The sequence below is a fragment of the Callithrix jacchus genome, chromosome 1 (genome assembly GCF_049354715.1).
Source record: "Callithrix jacchus isolate 240 chromosome 1, calJac240_pri, whole genome shotgun sequence".
Classification (NCBI taxonomy): domain Eukaryota; kingdom Metazoa; phylum Chordata; class Mammalia; order Primates; family Cebidae; genus Callithrix; species Callithrix jacchus.
In genome coordinates, this window is record NC_133502.1 from 65,878,452 (window position 1) to 65,895,647 (window position 17,196).

At 36.0% G+C, this 17,196-nt stretch overlaps 1 protein-coding gene across 1 annotated transcript in view; it reads left to right on the forward strand.

Moving 5' to 3' along the window:
- Positions 1-6,431: 6,431 nt before the first annotated feature.
- Positions 6,432-17,196, forward strand: part of LOC103791486 (uncharacterized) — an 86,912-nt gene continuing 76,147 nt past the window's right edge. Inside the window, exons 1-2 of the mRNA XM_078345198.1 lie at positions 6,432-6,599; positions 12,728-12,822. The gene's annotated coding sequence lies outside the window, so the exon portion shown is untranslated. The remainder of the gene's footprint in view (positions 6,600-12,727; positions 12,823-17,196) is intronic.

The following is a 17,196-nucleotide window of genomic DNA, read 5'->3' on the forward strand; positions in this document are numbered from 1 at the left end:
GTTCTCAGGTATATCACCCTCTCCTGCTAACAGCCTTCCTCCCTCATTAATTTCCTCTCCCATTACCTAGAACATATATTTTGTACCATCTTACTTCAAGTCAAATTTGCTACTTCACCTCTACACTAATCTCTTTCATAACTTTTTTTTATTTTTTTTTTAAGTCTCTTTTTAAAAATTTATTTTATGTTTTTGAGACAGTGTCACTCTGTCACCCAGACTGGAATGCAGTGGCGCCACATCTCAGCTCACTGAAACCTCTACCTCCCCGGTTCAAGTGATTCTCCTGCCCCAGCCTCCTGTGTAGCTGGGATTACAGGCATCTGCCACCATAGCTGGCTAATTTTTATATTTTTAGTAGAGATGGGTTTTCACCATGTTGGCCAAGCTAGTCTCAATCTTCTGACCTCAGGTGATGACCTCAGCCTCCCAAAGTGCAGGGATTACAGGCGAGAGCCACCATGCCCCACCCTTTTATGACTCCTTTATCAGAAAAAAATAAACTATCAACTGTGAACTCCCTGTTATACATAAAACTATCTTCAGCTGTTCCCTTCTAGTCTCAAAAGAAAAAGTATCCTTTCTCTTTTCCGGGTTAATTCCTTTACCTGCACCCTTATCTCCTACCGGATCTCGCTTTACCTTATCCTTTCTCTTTTAATTTCTCCTCTCTGATGACTCTGTCCCCATACTTGATAAAAATGTTAACTCTCTTTTTCTGTAGATCCCCTCCTCTATTCTGTAAACTCCTCCATACAATTATCATCCTTTGTTTTTAAGAAAAAGTCAAGAGCCTTGAAATAATACAAACTTATAGTAACCTTTCTCTATTCTAACATACTTTTCAACTCAACACAGAAGTCTGCCGCCATTGTTTCATTCAAAGTGTTCTGGCAAACATTACTAATGACAGAACTGCCAAATCATTTGATCTTTTTCAGTTTACTTGGCCTGTCTTTACCTTCTGACACTCCTAACTTCTTTCCTTTTGAAACCTCTCTACCACTGGCTCCTATAACCCTCAGCTCTGTTGGTGTTACTGCCCCTCTCTCAGCCATTCCTTCTCAGTCATTTGCTGCTTCCTCTTACTTTGTCCATTTACTAATTTTGGTTCTCATTTCCTCTATGTTTAGTCTCTGTGAGGAACAGCATCCATTTTCTTCATAATCTCAACCAACACCTTTTTAGTGATATCCATTCCCAGCCCAAGCCTTTCTCCTAAGCCTCAGTCGTGTATACTGAGCTCGTGACTGAACTTCTCTCCTTAGGTATCCCATGGGTGCTTAATCGTTCATATTCAAAATGTCCTCACTGAACTTGTCATCTACTTCCCCTGTCCCAGTGTTCCATCCCACACCCTTAAACACACACACACACACACACACACACACACACGTTCTCTTTCTCTCTCAAGCCCTGATCCTCCTCCACTCGTCCCTGTCCTAGTTAATGATACCACTGTTGTACTCTACAACCAGGCCAGGGACCAGGGAGTCATTATAGATTTTTCTCTCATCTTCTATCCTACCCATCACTGCCCTAGTCCAAAAGCTCATGATTTCCCACCATGACTGTAAAACCACACAAAAAAACTCCATTTATTTAAATAACAATAAAGAGCACTTTTATAACATTGCCCCTAGTATTTCAATTATGAAAGGATGACAGATTACCTTATTAGCAAACCACGACGGCTATACAGAAACATACATAGCTTACGCTAATTGCAGCATTTAGAGACCTTGTTTATACCCCCAGTACTTACTGTTCAGCACATAGCAGCTTGTTGCTTATCAGTTCACTTTTGAATAAAGTGAATGTGGCATATTTAAAGAGATCCATAATAATTATTAAGTTGCATGTTAAGCAATTTAGTCAATAATATATAACAAAATACAATTATTACATCTTGTTAATTCACCAGAACCTCTTTAAAACACACCACCCACACAATGACACACATACCCATATATCAGGAAGTAGAACTGCTATAAAGGAGCTTCCATCCACTCCCATTCTACTGTCAGGGATAACACTTAACCTATTTATGCTCTCTCAGTTTGTAACCATTCCTCACCTCAAAATGATGAAAGTAAATACATTCTCATGGCCCCTTAAGAGTAAAAATAGTATATCCTTAGGTGAATCAGAGGGACTTTGCCTCTCTAAGTCTTTCCTACTTTGCTCTCTGATGCCTGAAAGATGAAACCTTCTATCCCACAAGATATCAAACTTAGTTTTCCTGAAGAAGAGAAACAAGTAAACTATTCAGTAAGGCTAAATAGATGAAACTCAATCATGCTAATATACATAAAAGACAAACATGGAGTCTTCTTTGGTCAACTGAGAAAGGAGATGAGGAGAGAGGCATATTGTTAAGAGGCCTTCAGAGGCAATGCCTTCCAATCATTCCTGATTTTTTTCTTAGTTTTCTGTAATGCACATTTATTTTATAGTTAGGGGAGAAAATATTCCAAAGCAAGTCTGCAGGTCTAGTGTAAAGGGCAAATAAGATGGGTGCGGTGGCCCACGTCTATAATCCCAGCACTTTGGGAGGCCAAGGTGGGAGGATCACTTGAGGGTAAGGAGTTTGAGATCTGCCCAGCCAACATGATGAAACGCTGTCTCTACTAAAAATACAAAAAAAAAATTAGCCGGGCATGGTGGCTCAAATCTAGCCTGTAATTCTAGCTACTTGGGAGGCTGAGGCACCAGAATTGTTTCAGCTGGGGAGGCGGAGGTTGCAGTGAGCTGAGATCGCACCACTGCACTCCAGCCTGGGTGACAGAGCAAGACTCTATCTAAAAAAGTTGTAATAATAAGCAAAGAAATTACAAGACCTCTGTTCTCCACACTACACATATTTACCATTCATTTGCTAGTGGTTGCATTCCAGTTTCCAAAAGCAAAACCCCAGATTTTAAATTATGACTTCAGTTCTACTCTTATGACAAGAGGAATATGCAGAGACATAAACTAACTGTGAGTGGAAAGGGGTGGGAGAGGGATAATTATCTCCTGACTGTATTGACACTTCTACCCTAATGAAGCACCTAAATAACTGAGTTCTTTCTTCTTATAAAGTACATTACTTTGTAGAGTATTAAAGTTCCAGGCAGGAATTCTTACTAGTTTTAACCCATGAATCTGATGGACTGAAAAAGTAAAGTAAAGTAAAAGCAATTTTCCCGTTTTTCTTTGAAATTATCTCAGGAATTTGCACCCCCTTGTGGTCAAGCATAAAATTCTTAGTTTTCAAAAGATTTTTTACAATTGGGCGGGCTCTTTTTCAGGCACAGGAACTACAGTATATTAGTTGATTTTGTTTTCTCCCATTTTAGCGAATCAAGAAGCTTTCATGAAATAAATAATTTTAGTTTTTTAAATAAGACTTTAAACACAATTGGATTTAAATCTTCTAAAGGTGACTTCCACATAAACTTCAGTCTCTGGAAAATAGACATAATAATTGCACCCACTTAGCTACAGGAGAATTCAATGGAAAAATTCATGTACACGCTTATCCTAGTGCTTGACACATATCAGGTTCTCAATAAATGTTATTTATCATCATCACTTTAGAATTGTCTTGACAGATTATATAAAGAAGGGGATAAAATTCTAATGTATAAAAATGTATAAAAAAATTCTACAGTGAGGAAAGTGTTACTCACCTATTTGTAAGTTCTAGTACAATTTTACAAATGTCTCCCAAATATAACACTCACCCAGACTCGCCCCGCTGATTATCCCCACAGGTACATCATATATGGAGTCTCCCTCTGTAGCCCAGGCTGGACTGTAGCAGTGTGATCTTGGCTCACTGCAACCTCCACCTCCCGGTTCAAGCAATTCTCCTGCCTCAGCCTCCCAAGTAGCTGGGATTACGGGCACGAGCCACCATGCCCAGCTAATTTTTGTATTTTTTTTAGTAGAGACGGGGTTTCACCATGTTGGCCAGGCTGGTCTTGAACTCCAGACCTCGTGATCCACCCACCTCAACCTCCCAAAGTGCTGGGATTACAGGTATGAGCCACTGCACCTGGCTGATACATTATATTTTTAAAGTACAAGCAATATGTGGTTATCTCTGGATGCTAGAAATTTGGATGATTTTTACTTTATATATTTTAGATGGACCTGGGTTTTTTAACTTCAATCAGAAAACAATAAAACAATTTTATTTCCATATATTATTCTTATGAGATGGTAAAATAAATTAACATCCTTATTTGCCTAACAGGGATCATTATTCATATTTGGGGAAAAAAATCATTTGTCAGTCTGACTTAATCATTTTAAGGGGCTCTTGAATAAGAATGCTAACTCTAATGGCGCTAACTGTAGTTTGATTTTTTTTTTTTTTTTTTTGAGATGAAGTCTCCCTCTGTCACCCAGGCTGGAGTGCAGTGGTGCGATCTCGGCTCACTACAACCTCCACCCCCTGGGATCAAGCAATTTTCCTGCCTCAGCCTCCCAAGTAGCTGGGATTACAGGCACATGCCACCATGCCCAGTTAATTTTTATATTTTTAGTAGAGATGGAGTTTCACCATGTTGGTCAGGCTGGTCTTGAACTCCTGACCCATGATCCGCCCACCTGGGACTCCCAAAGTGCTGGGATCATAGGCGTGAGCCACCGTGCCAGGACTGTAGTTTGATTTTTAAAACAACTATTAAAGAAGCCAGTTTAAAATATCAGTGTTAATGACTGACTCACAATAACAAACATTTACTAATATGCCAAGCACTGCTGAAATTCCTTTAATATGTTAGCTCATTTACATACTTAACCCAATGAGCTATTAATAGTACTTGTTTTAACAAAAGGTCCAACAGATAATTTACCCAATAAGACCACACAGCTAGTAAGTAGTGGAGCTGGGATTCAAACCCAGGCATTTCGGTTCCAGAGTCTGCCCACTTAAGTAGTGCACAAAAGTACCAGAGATTAGGTAGTGTATTTATACTACTCTGCCACGTCACTTATTGCTGATCTCAAATTGCTAAAATCCATTTCTTTTCCAATGCAGCTCAATAATGCAAACCATGTACCCTTCTCACACTTCTTTACTTATTAGTACTTCAGGAACTTTCATATCTACAGTCTTACTTAACATTTACAATGAAGGCTTTAAAATATTTACAACTTTATTATTAATTGTCCTATTAGAGTGCTCATTTGTTTGAAGGTAGACAGGTTTGCCTAGATACTGTACTTCTACTTACCAGTTATAAGACTTTGGGGCCGATTTCTTAATCTGAGCCTCAGATGTCCTCATCTGTAAAGTGAAGATAATAACTACTTCATAAGGCTGTTGTGAGCAATAAACACAATGAATCCGTAAATCATTTATTTAGCACAGTGCCCAGCACACAGTACACAATACGTGGTAGCTTTCAGTTTACCAATGCGTAGCGCAACAGAAACTCGTCTTTGCTGGATTCAGTTCACTTACCACGCCATTAAAAAAAAAAAAATCACCCTAAGTGACACACAAAAACTGCCCATTCCTATCTCAGAAAGTTTAAGGACAAGTAAGACGGTAAGAGAAACTGGATTCAATGAAAGCGCCTTCCCAACAGGCATCTTAGGACAGGGAAGAAGCGCTTCAGCAAACTTAATCATTAACTTGAGGCAGTCGCGCGCGCGCGCACACACACACTTGATAAGGCGGGAGACCACGCCTCCTGTGTGGACTCAGGTTGGATCGCGCAGCGTGGTAGAGAACCCCAGGGCTGCTGAATCTGACAGATGTGGACTCATCCATTTCCGTGCTACCTGTGCTGTCTTCGGCAAATTACTTAACGTCTCTGAGCCTAGGTTTCCTTGACTTCAAAACGAGAACAGTAATAGTTCCTACCTGGTAAAGTTGTTCCGAGGCATAAGTGCGGTAACACCTGTAAAGCGCTGGCGAACGGCAAGAGCTCTACACGCTGGCAGGGCCGTTTTAAAAGCACGTGTATCCATACACAAGGTTTCACTGACACATTCCGTTGTTTGGAGTTTAGAAACTGGCTGTAAGATGTTTTTCTTTTTCCCTAAGCTGGACCCGTATTTGTTTACCTCCAACATAGACTAAATGCCTGGGGACTGATAGCTATCTGTGGACCCTCGGCCCCACAGCCTCTTCGTTCTCTCCACCTCCACGGCTTTGCAAAAGCGCTACACGCACGCGCAAGAAAAGAAGCAAGAGGACTGCGACCGAGGAAGCGAAGGGAGAGCCGCGCACAACGATGATTCTGCGCATGTGCCTGGCGGGAGGCGGAGAGGGTTGGAGTTTGCGCTTGCGCAAAAATGTCGGGAAAGCGGGAGAAGAGGGGTTAAGAGGCGGTGTTGACAGCTGTGGAGGCAGCCCGCGTTCCCGGCATGCCCTGGGGCGGCGGGGTTGGCTCTAACGAATTTGAATGAGGAGCTTCTGCGCTTTCGGCGCCATTTTCGAGTGATGCCTGATCTCATCAATCTAGCGGGAGAGACAGGCTAACCTGTCCGAGAGTATAGCGCCACTAGGACTCCACCGGAAAAATTACTTTAAAAATCGCCAAAAATTACTTGGAGCAAAGGGCAGTCGCGGAGCTTCGCCAAGATTGGCGCAGTCGGTAAGAGCCTGAAGAAGTAGCAGAGCAGAACTCGGGAGGTGGCAGTGGTGGGACCCGCAGGCAGTCGGGGGGTGCAGGGAGTGGGCGCTGGGTCGGCTCTCACTTAATTGCCAAAAATCTGAGGAAAAAGGGTTAGGGGCAACTTGGGCATCTGCGAGTGGGCGGCAGCTGGCGGAATGTGGCGGGAGCGCAGAGAGACGGGGCTGTGGGGGGAGGGGAACTGCAGTTTGAGCGGGACGCGGACGGGCTTCGGCTGAGTAGCCGCCGCCCAGTGGATCTGTCAGCAAGACCCCCATCCCGAGGCTGGAGCCAGGAGGATGCGCGGCGGTGTCTCCGCAGGCGGCCGCTCGTTGACAGGAGGACTGGACACGCTCCCCTCCCCCTTTTTCTCGCCGTTTTCCCGACCCGGTGATGGCCGTCATTTCTTGACAAGAAACTTAAGATCGGCAAAATTCAGGACCTGGAGTCATGGGTCCCTCCGGTTAGTGGTGGCGACAGTTCCCTCCGACATCGCCCGGTACCTATGTATCTATATTTTCTTTTGACGCTGAAGCGTGAGGTGCCCCAGGAATGAGAGTTTCCCAAGCCCTGGCCGCCCTCCCCCGGCACGCCGGGTTCCCGTGAAGTCTCTAGGTATGTAGGACTGGCCGCGGCTCGTGCTTCCAATATGGGGCAGGGGCAGGCTTTTGAGGCTGTAGCCGGCTCTTAGGAAAGATGCTGGACTTCAGCTGCTTTCTGAGGACTTTTGTCATTTGACTCGCAGCCTAGTCCTTTCTCAAGGGGGAGGGGTGTTCACGGGTGAGATGAAAGATGGGGCTTCAAGCCAGCGATTTCCTTGTCCTGGCTATTTCCTTCTCTTCGCACTTTTCTTAGACTATTTTTTTCTCCGGTGTTTGAAACATGTCGCAAGGAAGAAAAGCAATCTACGAAACTATTAATGTTTTCCTCCCACAAAACTCTACCCCGACAACTTAACGGTAATTTCGCGATCCCCACCTTTTCTTGGGAACTCTTGACGCTGAGGAGGAGGGACGAGTTATTTATCTTTCCCTTCGGTGATTTTTTTCTCCTCCTTAGCTGGTGGTTTCTATCAATTCCTGCTCCGCAGTTCTTGAATGATGTGAGCCAGTGACGGTATTAACTTTAGGTAATACTTTTATGGCCTTTGTAAAAATCCCGCGTTAAGGATGTATTAGATCTTTAGTTATTTTCCGCGCTGGAGGCACCACTAGATTAACCCTTTGCCGGTGTACTGCGTGTGGGGTGCACGGCTCTGGGTTGCAAATATTCCGGAGATGCTTTTTGCAGCAGCTACTGTGTTCAATTGTTCGCAAAGAGGAATAAGGCTTCCTGCGAACTGCAGTGACACGCTTCTTTAAGACTGCCTATCTACAGTTTTTGCCCCTGGAATTGATATAACGATTGATTTATATCTTATATTTCTATGAAGACTGGGGGACCCGCCCTCGCTTAGAATGTTTCCCGGAGGAGAACAGAAGAGTGCAATGTGATGTTTTTCAAATTTTGTCTAACGGAGCTCCCAAAACACTGGACTTGTTACCTCCTGATTGGCTGGAAGGAAGCGGGCCTGGGGGGTTTTGAATGTTGAATGCTAGATTATAATTCTCGACTTTCCGAAAAATTGTACATTTAGCCAGAGAACCACAGAAATGGCTACGAAGCGTTAGGACGAGAGTTTAGGGGAAAAGTTGGTTTTTAATACTTTTGTTTTTCTCCTAGAAAGGACTTTCGTGTGGTTCTGAAACGCATATTAAAAGTAAAACTGAAGAGGCTGTTTACGCAAAATTAAGTCTCTGCTGGTTGAAATTACAAAACTTTTATGTATTTGTCACTGTTCTTTACTGGTTAAAAACGGAGTGAAAAATTTAGTTTTTTTCCTTTGATAGGAGTTTTTCGCCTTAAACTGCATATATTTGTTGGATGCACATTACGGGACAGTTGTTTCTTTTATTTTGATGGAAAGAAATTTCAATTTTCTTAACGTTCACGAATGATCTTTTTCACATTTTCCATAAAAATTGAACATCTTATTAAAAAAATTTTTCACATCTAATGAAAATGTACCGATTTTGCTAAATCAGTAACTGCAGTGAACTAAAACTTTAATTTGCAAGACATTTATGTTTCTTAGACAACAGGTAAGCACAGGTGCGTATATATTATTTCACTCCTTTGATAATAAATTCACTATGAAGAAATATATTGTACACAACAGTGTGGGTGTGCTGTTTTTTATCTGGTTGATTTTCAGTTGATTTTTGTTCAGTGTTGCTTGAGACAGCCGTCAGTATATTTCTATTTATTACCAAGTTTGTCATTTCATTTAATTGCATCTTGATAAGAGGCAGGTGTAGTTTTCAAAGAAAAGTGGTAAACTCACTGATAAACAGCTGTAGATGCTTTAAGAAAGAATTATTTTAATTTAATAGAAGTTTTTTTATGAATAGTAGTTGAAATTTTGAAGCTCATAATGTATGTTCACATTAAGTCCTATATGCATTGTTAGAAAATATTCAAATAAAAAATATTACAGCTTTTATAAATCTCTGTAGGGCTGTAAATATAATTTGTATTAGTAAATGGAACAGCTGAGTGTATAATTCATACTATTTTGTGTTGTCGTCATAACAAGAATTGTGATAACAAAACCCATTTTCATTACCTTTGTTCAAAGCTATTTATTTTGAGACATCTCATGAAAATTTCATAAAAGGTGCTAATTATCTTCTCAATAAAATTTGATTTAATGAAATTGTAGGAGATTTCATTTCTAATTTAAACATAATTAAACCTAAAGTACCTGAACTAGTGGGTTTTGCTTTTTTACTGAAAGTTTTTGTTTTGAGTTTTGCCTTTTCATTCAAATTATGTAAGTTTGGGGGAGAGTTGGGGCAAGCTTTAAATTTAACCATACGTTTTTAGCACTTTGGTTTATGGGATTTTTGTTTAGGGAGTGATAAGTAAAGGATTGTTTTGTTTAATAAGTCATTTTTAAAAGGAGTGATTCCTTTATTTAAAATACATCTCTTCAAACTTGAGAACACACTAGCACCTAAATAAAATTCACAGCATTCGAAATACTTTTATGTGACCCTTCCTAAGAGGAAGATACTGGTTTTAGACTTGTGTGCATATAGATACAAGTTTCAACCAATGTGAATTTTTTAACGTTTATGTGCACTTATCCATATTTCTCTGTAGAGGTTGACAGTTGTAATTTATTTTGTATTACAAGAATTAGTAAAGTCATTTCTTACCGTAGGAAAGCAACTGCCGGGTGTGGTGTTGCTACAATAGGTCACCTCTTTTTAAAGCCTTGTTTACATATTGTGGGGGAAAGGGGACTAGAGAAGGTATCAGTCTTACTGGTAGCATTGATTTTCATTTGTTTGCCCCCACACTGTTTTTAAATATTAAAGTAAAAATGTAATTTCAGACTTTTAAAAAAACGCTATTAATTTATTCGTATACATTTACAAAATGTAGCCTCGGGTGTTTGTATGTAACACTGAGTATTTTTTCCAATCAGATTAATATCAGTTTTAATGTTTAGCAACAACTATAGCTAAGGCTAAAAAATTTAAAGTAGGTTTCGTATTCTGGATCCCTAGTTTCATCATGCTTTATGTACTACATTTTTGTTTTTTTTTTTTTTGTTTTGTGGAGACTCATGTATATTTTTGTTTGTTTATTGGTAGGTAGTAACTATTTGGAATGTCATAGAATACTTGAAGCCAGAAATATGGGTCAGTTGATTTGGTTTACAAAATGAGAAAAAATTCCCAGAGGCTGTATTAGGTAATTCTTATATATGACACATTAGTTTTCTTCAAAAGAAGATGATAAATTTATAGTTTTGAAAAATTATTCTATAAAAATTTTTATTTTAAAATATTGCCTAAAATTGGCTCTTTTCTTTCTTTTGTCTAATGAATCTTACAAATTCACATATTAATTTCCTTTTAACCTCTTTTTAGAAGACACAGATTTTTTATCTAATAACTAGAAAACACATCTAAGAAAAAAAGTCATACTTACAGTTTTGTGGGGGTTTTTGGTTTGGTTTTGTTTTTAATTCAGCAAACTTTGAAACACTGTATGCCAGGAAACTAATTTTGGCACATAATTAGAGCTCAAACTCAAACTATGACTTGCTGAAATTTTGTAGCCCCAAATCTCATAAGACCAAAGGAAATCAGTAATAAAATACCTCTTTATTTCAAATAAGTGTTGAAAATGTGATTAAGCATTCAATTTTTAGAATTTAACCTCATGATTGTCTTAAGAATGACAAGATTGATTTTTAGAATATCACATTACTGTTTATGTGTTTGTTTATCTCATTATTTGCAACTACAAATGATTGTAGATCCTTCATATAAATATTACTTTCTGATAGGGAACTGAATTTTATTTATTTTTTGCCTGGGTTGGTTTTTTGTTTTTGTTTTGTTTTTTGTTTGTTTGTATTTCTAATACAGATGCTTTCTAATGCTTTAAAGGCTCTACTTTTTAGAAGGACAAGTTTTAAATATTGGAATTGATATTAAATATATATTTGAATTTTATTAATATTTCTTATCAAAGTATAAAAAGTTTATTATACTTTGATGTAATTCTGCCTTAGTTCACTAAAGAAAATTTGTACTGAAATAACTTGTAGTGGTTTCTAAGAATAAATAGTAAGCTGTATTTTGTAACAGTTTAGATTTGAGTTTTACTATTTTTAGGTTTTTTTAATACTGTTTTTTTTTACCGTACACATTGGTTTATTATTTTATGTCCAAACCTCTTTTGCTTCTTATTGCTTGTTATTTTCATCTCCCTACTATTTAAAAACTTAACATTTAACATGTATTTTCCTTCTATGATTTTTAAACTTAAGATAACTTAATTTTCAGAGTGCTCAAATATAGAAAATTATTTTGAGGAAGTCTCTGTATAAATGATTGTAATTTTTTAAAATCTCATGGTATTTGCATTGGTGTTTATGAGTTATGGATGATTGTGTGAGTTTTGTCATTATATAATCAAATATTTGGCAACAGAGGAATAAAGCGTTTTTTTAGTTTTTATTTTCTCATTTTCCTAAACTATTAAATAAAAGTGGAAAATTTCTTCAGAGCATTGTGATTTACACATAGTACATGATACACCTTTGGTAATTTAATACTTTTATATAATCGATTGCCATTGAATCATTGTAATTCAGAAAGGCGAAGCAAGTGAAAAAAAACACATATATTCAGTTACATCTCACCACTACTTAGAAACATTAAAAAACCATTTGGTCCAGTAGTGGTCCATTTATTATTTGAAAATATGTTAACTTAAAAAAAAAAAAATAAGCTCCACATTTTGGTCTGTCAGGATTGTAATTTATTAAAATGTTTGGAAATGTAGATTTTTTTCACTTAGGCTTGGCAATATACTAAAGTTGAAAATATTGATAAATTCTTAGCTGGGCATGGTGGCGGGTGCCTGTAATCCCAGCTCCTCTGGAGGCTGAGGCAGGAGAATCACTTGAACCCTGGAGACAGAGGTTACAGTGAGCCAAGAACGTGCTATTGTGCTCCAGCCTGGGCAACAAGAGCAAAACTTTGTCTCAAAAAAAAAAAAAGAAAGAAAGAAAGAAAGAAAGAAAAAAAAATAATGGTAAATTCTGTCATTAAAACCTTTGGAGAGAAAATTAAATTTTGTCCCTGTCCTGTCAGTAACTTTTTTAACTGTGTGAATTTTAGAAGTACAAATTATATTTCTGATATTTTTCTTATGAATCTGTCTTGTACCAGTCCTCTAACAGCTACCCCCATACACACTCATCCATACTACTTTGAACATGAATGCCCTAAAGAGAAATGAAAGCAGAAACATATTAATCTGATTTGTTTGAAGAGGCTTTAGATGATAAAATATATCACAGGTGTTTCTAATCAAGTTATTTCTGTTTTAAAAAACATTTTCAAGTTAGAATTTCTCTGAACATAGGCAAGATTGGGGTCATTTTGAAGACCATACCTCTGTGTTCAGGGATCAACTGTGGAATTGCAGGAGATGGAAATCTGTTGAGTGTCTTCATGCTATAATACATGACATTTTTATTGCAGGTTTTGACCTGTAGGAGAGAACCAATTCTGGAGAACAACCTCACTTCTTTGATTGAAAACTCACGTAATGCATTGGAACATGACATGAGATTAAGGTATACTAATGAATTTTAAAACCATATAATTTTATGTCTTTGCAATATAATCAGACTAGACAGTTTGTAAAGCTGAAACCTATGTGAACTAAAATCAAATAATTACTAATAAACAAATCATCATGTAAAGTGGCCATAGCTGAGCTGTCTTGCTTATTAAAACTCCATATTTTTTTTTTTATACAATTGATCTTCTCATCATCCTAAGGTCCAACTCCAGCTGAATTTATTTATTCCAAAAATAAGTATATATAGTAGTTTTTGTTTTCTTAAGGTTGTTACCGCAGTGTACTCAGTAAAATTATGAACTTTTCATCTTATAAAATGGAGAGTTTACATCAAATGGAATTTGGTGCTTGGCTGTTTGACAGGTGATAGACTAGTAGGTAAAGCCTGCAAAATTAGGTCAGATTGATGAGAATATTTTAAGCAAATTTAAAGTATTCCAAGTACTATCCTAATCAAAAGTGGCAATGTGGTTGAAACCGAAAAACCCACTTTCTTAAGCAGAAATTACTAGTATCTTACTCAGATACGCTGAGTAAATATTTAAGTTATTGATATCAAAAGTTGCAGACTCTAAAAATAAAATTGTAGAATCCCTAAACCTTTACAGTGATTTTTATAGTTTTAGTTGAAATTTTCAGATAGTGTTTAACTAATACAACTTTTGTTTACTAAATGGTAATCTGTTATAGTGAAAATGAACTTATTGAACAGTTATTGCTAAGTATTATTTGGTTAATTCTTTCATGGTAAAGTATTAATCTTATGTATACATATATTTGTGTACATTGATTTAAAAACTATTTTCTAAAGTAAGGTTTAGTAACTACAATTTTTTTTTAATTTTTTTTTCCTAAAAAATATTCATATACTTCGAGGAAATGTCAAAGGTTTGTTTTTATGTTAAAATTATTTAGACTTAAGAATGAAGTATATGGTCATGATCATAGAACTGCTTTTAACTTCCAACAATGTAAAATTTTTAAAGATGAATTCTAAGATGTGTTTGAGTCAATGTTGAAATACACAGCAAAATACTAAAAACTGAAATTTGATATTTCTATATTGTTGTATATTAGGTAGATAATCCAAGAATGAATCTATTAACAGTTGATGTTAAATAAAATGGAAAGATATTTAGAAATCACAGTTTAATATAAGGATGACGTTTACTTTTTTATTGGTGTCATACTGTAAGGTGGTTGAAATAAATATAAGATATAGAATGTCTTCATGTGTTTGACATTTTTATGAAAAAGCAGCTTAGTTTGAATAGGATGAAAATAAATACAGTTTTTCCCTCACTGACTTAACAAGTATTTTTCAGGTTAGAGAACATTAAGATGAAAAGTGGAAAATATGGTTACCTTAGTGTCTGGGAAAAAAATCCAGGTTCAATTTATCACTTTCATTGCAGGTATCTTTAGAAACAGCCTTAATGAGTTAAATGGGAAAAGAGAGGCAGCATTTGATTTTATATTGTAGATAAGATATAAATCCACAGAGTTCCTAGAGAGTTTATGAATTGTGATCTTTGAAGATAGCAAAACTTACTTATATTTAGCATCATGTAGTACTCCCTATAGTTATATAGTGAGTTGTTATAAACTTCTAATACTGTACCTTAGTAAATAATTTGCTGTCTAACAGAATCAATACAAATATTAACAGTTAACTTGTATTTGGTCAATTCTTACAGGGTGAGAAACTTTAACCTAATTAGGAGTATGTGTTATTTTAGGAGGCTAATTAACAGAGGTGGTGTCAACTGCTATGTATGATTGGCTCTTTTTTAACTACCCCTTGAAGGGGGCAGTTAAAAGACATTTTGTAAAGATTTTGACTGTTTTAAATTTGCAGACCTGATTATCTAAATCTAAACCTTGATACGTGGTTAATCATGTCAGAATTTGGGGGAAGAGATTTATTGTGTTAATTTTTATCTTTCTTTCAGTGATTTGTATCTAATTTGTTCAGTATTTATGTTTTTGGCTAAATGCATAATCAGGGTTAAATAACATTCACTTTTGGGAAAAATTCTTAGCTGTCCCTGAAATACAGTTATATCATCATTGTTCCTGTCTAAATGAAATGGTTTTTTTTTTTTTTTAGGGATAGAAAGAATATTTAAATAAACTAGAATACAGATAACATATCTACATATGAATGAACTTAAAATTATTTATTATTTATCAGAGATGTAAAATGCTAGTTTATAGGGATATGTATGTTATATTTTAGGCAGTTTGTCAGCTATGACAATTTTCTTTAATACAGGTTTTATATATTGCTAAGTATTTGTTAAATAATAGATACAGTTAACTTTTTAAATAAAAGTTTTAAAATATTTATTTGAAGCAATTTTGTATATGTGTGTATTTTATGTGTTTTTTCTTAAACTAGCAAATGACATCCTTAACCTATTTCAGTTGTCTTTCTTCAAATAAGACCTAATGTATTAGAATTATATTTTCTGATAAGCATTTTTCAGAGGGTTCTAAATTTATATTAAATATGTTTTGAAGTGAAATTTCTATTCACAGCACCACAAACCACAGTTTTGATACTTCATTAACATATATTATTTGACTTAGTTTTACTTTCCTATTTTCATGGTTAGAGTCTTGGAAGAGAAACATGAAGCATGTTTCACATGTGGCTGCTGAGTGATTAATCCCACTGGTTAGTACTTTATTAATCCACTTCCTTTTCCAAGTGTCTGAATTTTTTAAAATCTTTCTTTAGGATTTGCTGTTAGTCTTTTTTATCACTTTCTTATTAAACAAATATATATAAAGTATCCTCTGATCTTCAAAATTATTTTATTATTATTACCATTATTGTTCCTCATGGAGCTGCTAAGCAGAAAAATTACTTTTTCAATTTTGGTTAAAAATAGGAGATTGGGATTTAGTTTTGATTTTTTAGAAAATATCTAAATTAAAAATATTGCTACTGTTTTATACTTTTATTTTAAAATGTCTCAAACTTAGCCTTCTTGATTAGGTATTAATATTTAAGTTTACCAGCCAGTTTTAGCCTATGTGGGTTTTTCTTTTTAATAGTTTATAGATGTCCAAATTTTTCTGACTTTTTATATTTTTCTGAATCACAAATTGCTTAAGGTTCTAAAAGATGAGTTGCATTTAGATTTAAAGCTGTAAGTCTATAAATAGCATCACATTACATTTAAAGGTAATTGAACAAAGAATAGTTCTATTTGTTACTAATCAATTAATAGTATATACTTACTAAGTTTTTAACTTTGTATTGCATATTTAAAACAGGTAAATTGCATGTGGAAGTGTTTTTAATGGGATTTATGAAAAAACATTATGAACTAAAATCTTGTTTCTTTGCTAATAATGTCTAAAGTCAAACATACTGTGATTAGATTTGGGGTACTTGGGAGCCAGAGGCATTTTGTAAGCAAAATAAAGTGTCGTTTCTTGATTGAGTTTGACACTTTCTTACTTTCCAGGAGAATAGGTAGAGAAGATACTCTCTTTATAAATTTACCCCAACATTGGTTAAAACTCTTCAGAGAATTTTTATAATTAAGCAGTTAAATCTAAACTTACAAGCTGAAGATTATTGTATATATCATTAATTTTTCCTTGCATATATTTAGATTCCCTTTCTAATCAAAACAACAATTTTGTCTTTTTTTTCTCTTTCCACACGACTTTTTTTAAAAAAAAGTTCTTTTAAAGTAATTTTATCATGTAGTGATAGCAGACCTGGTAGGTAGGTAGATCTCTGAACCATTTTTCCTCTGTGTGTCAGCTGCATATTCTTTTCTCAGCTTACTGTTTAAGAAGCAGCAGCAGCAGCAAATAAAGTTATCACCACAGCTCTTGTTCTTAACCCTTACAGCTGGGAGCAGAGGCTGGGAGATCGATGATGCTTGTCAACTGTTGTGCAGAATAGCATCAATATGCAATAATGGTGGCCACAGGAGCCTGTACTCATTTGTTTTTACAAACCCAGGTGGGAAGATCCCCACTGTCACTGTACCATATACACAATATAGAGAATACATGCTTTGGCAGAAAGGTTGCAGCATAAAGAGAAAAGTAGTTGCTTGTAGTTCTTAGACTCTATTTTACTAATTACTCTATGGCTTTAGTTCATTTAATTTTTATTCAGTTAATTCCATCTGTTAGAATGGAAAAGTGTCTTGCTTCTGGAGGTATATATGGTATGTTTCATGGTTTCACTTTTAAGCTGGTAGACTGAAAAAATTATTAATGATTAGTTGCTGATATCACAAGTTAGATAATATGTTGAGGATAGAAAGAAAAGTTGGCTATCGTCACACAGTAGTGTTTCTTCACTTTTGGACCATATTATCTTTGTTTTATAAAA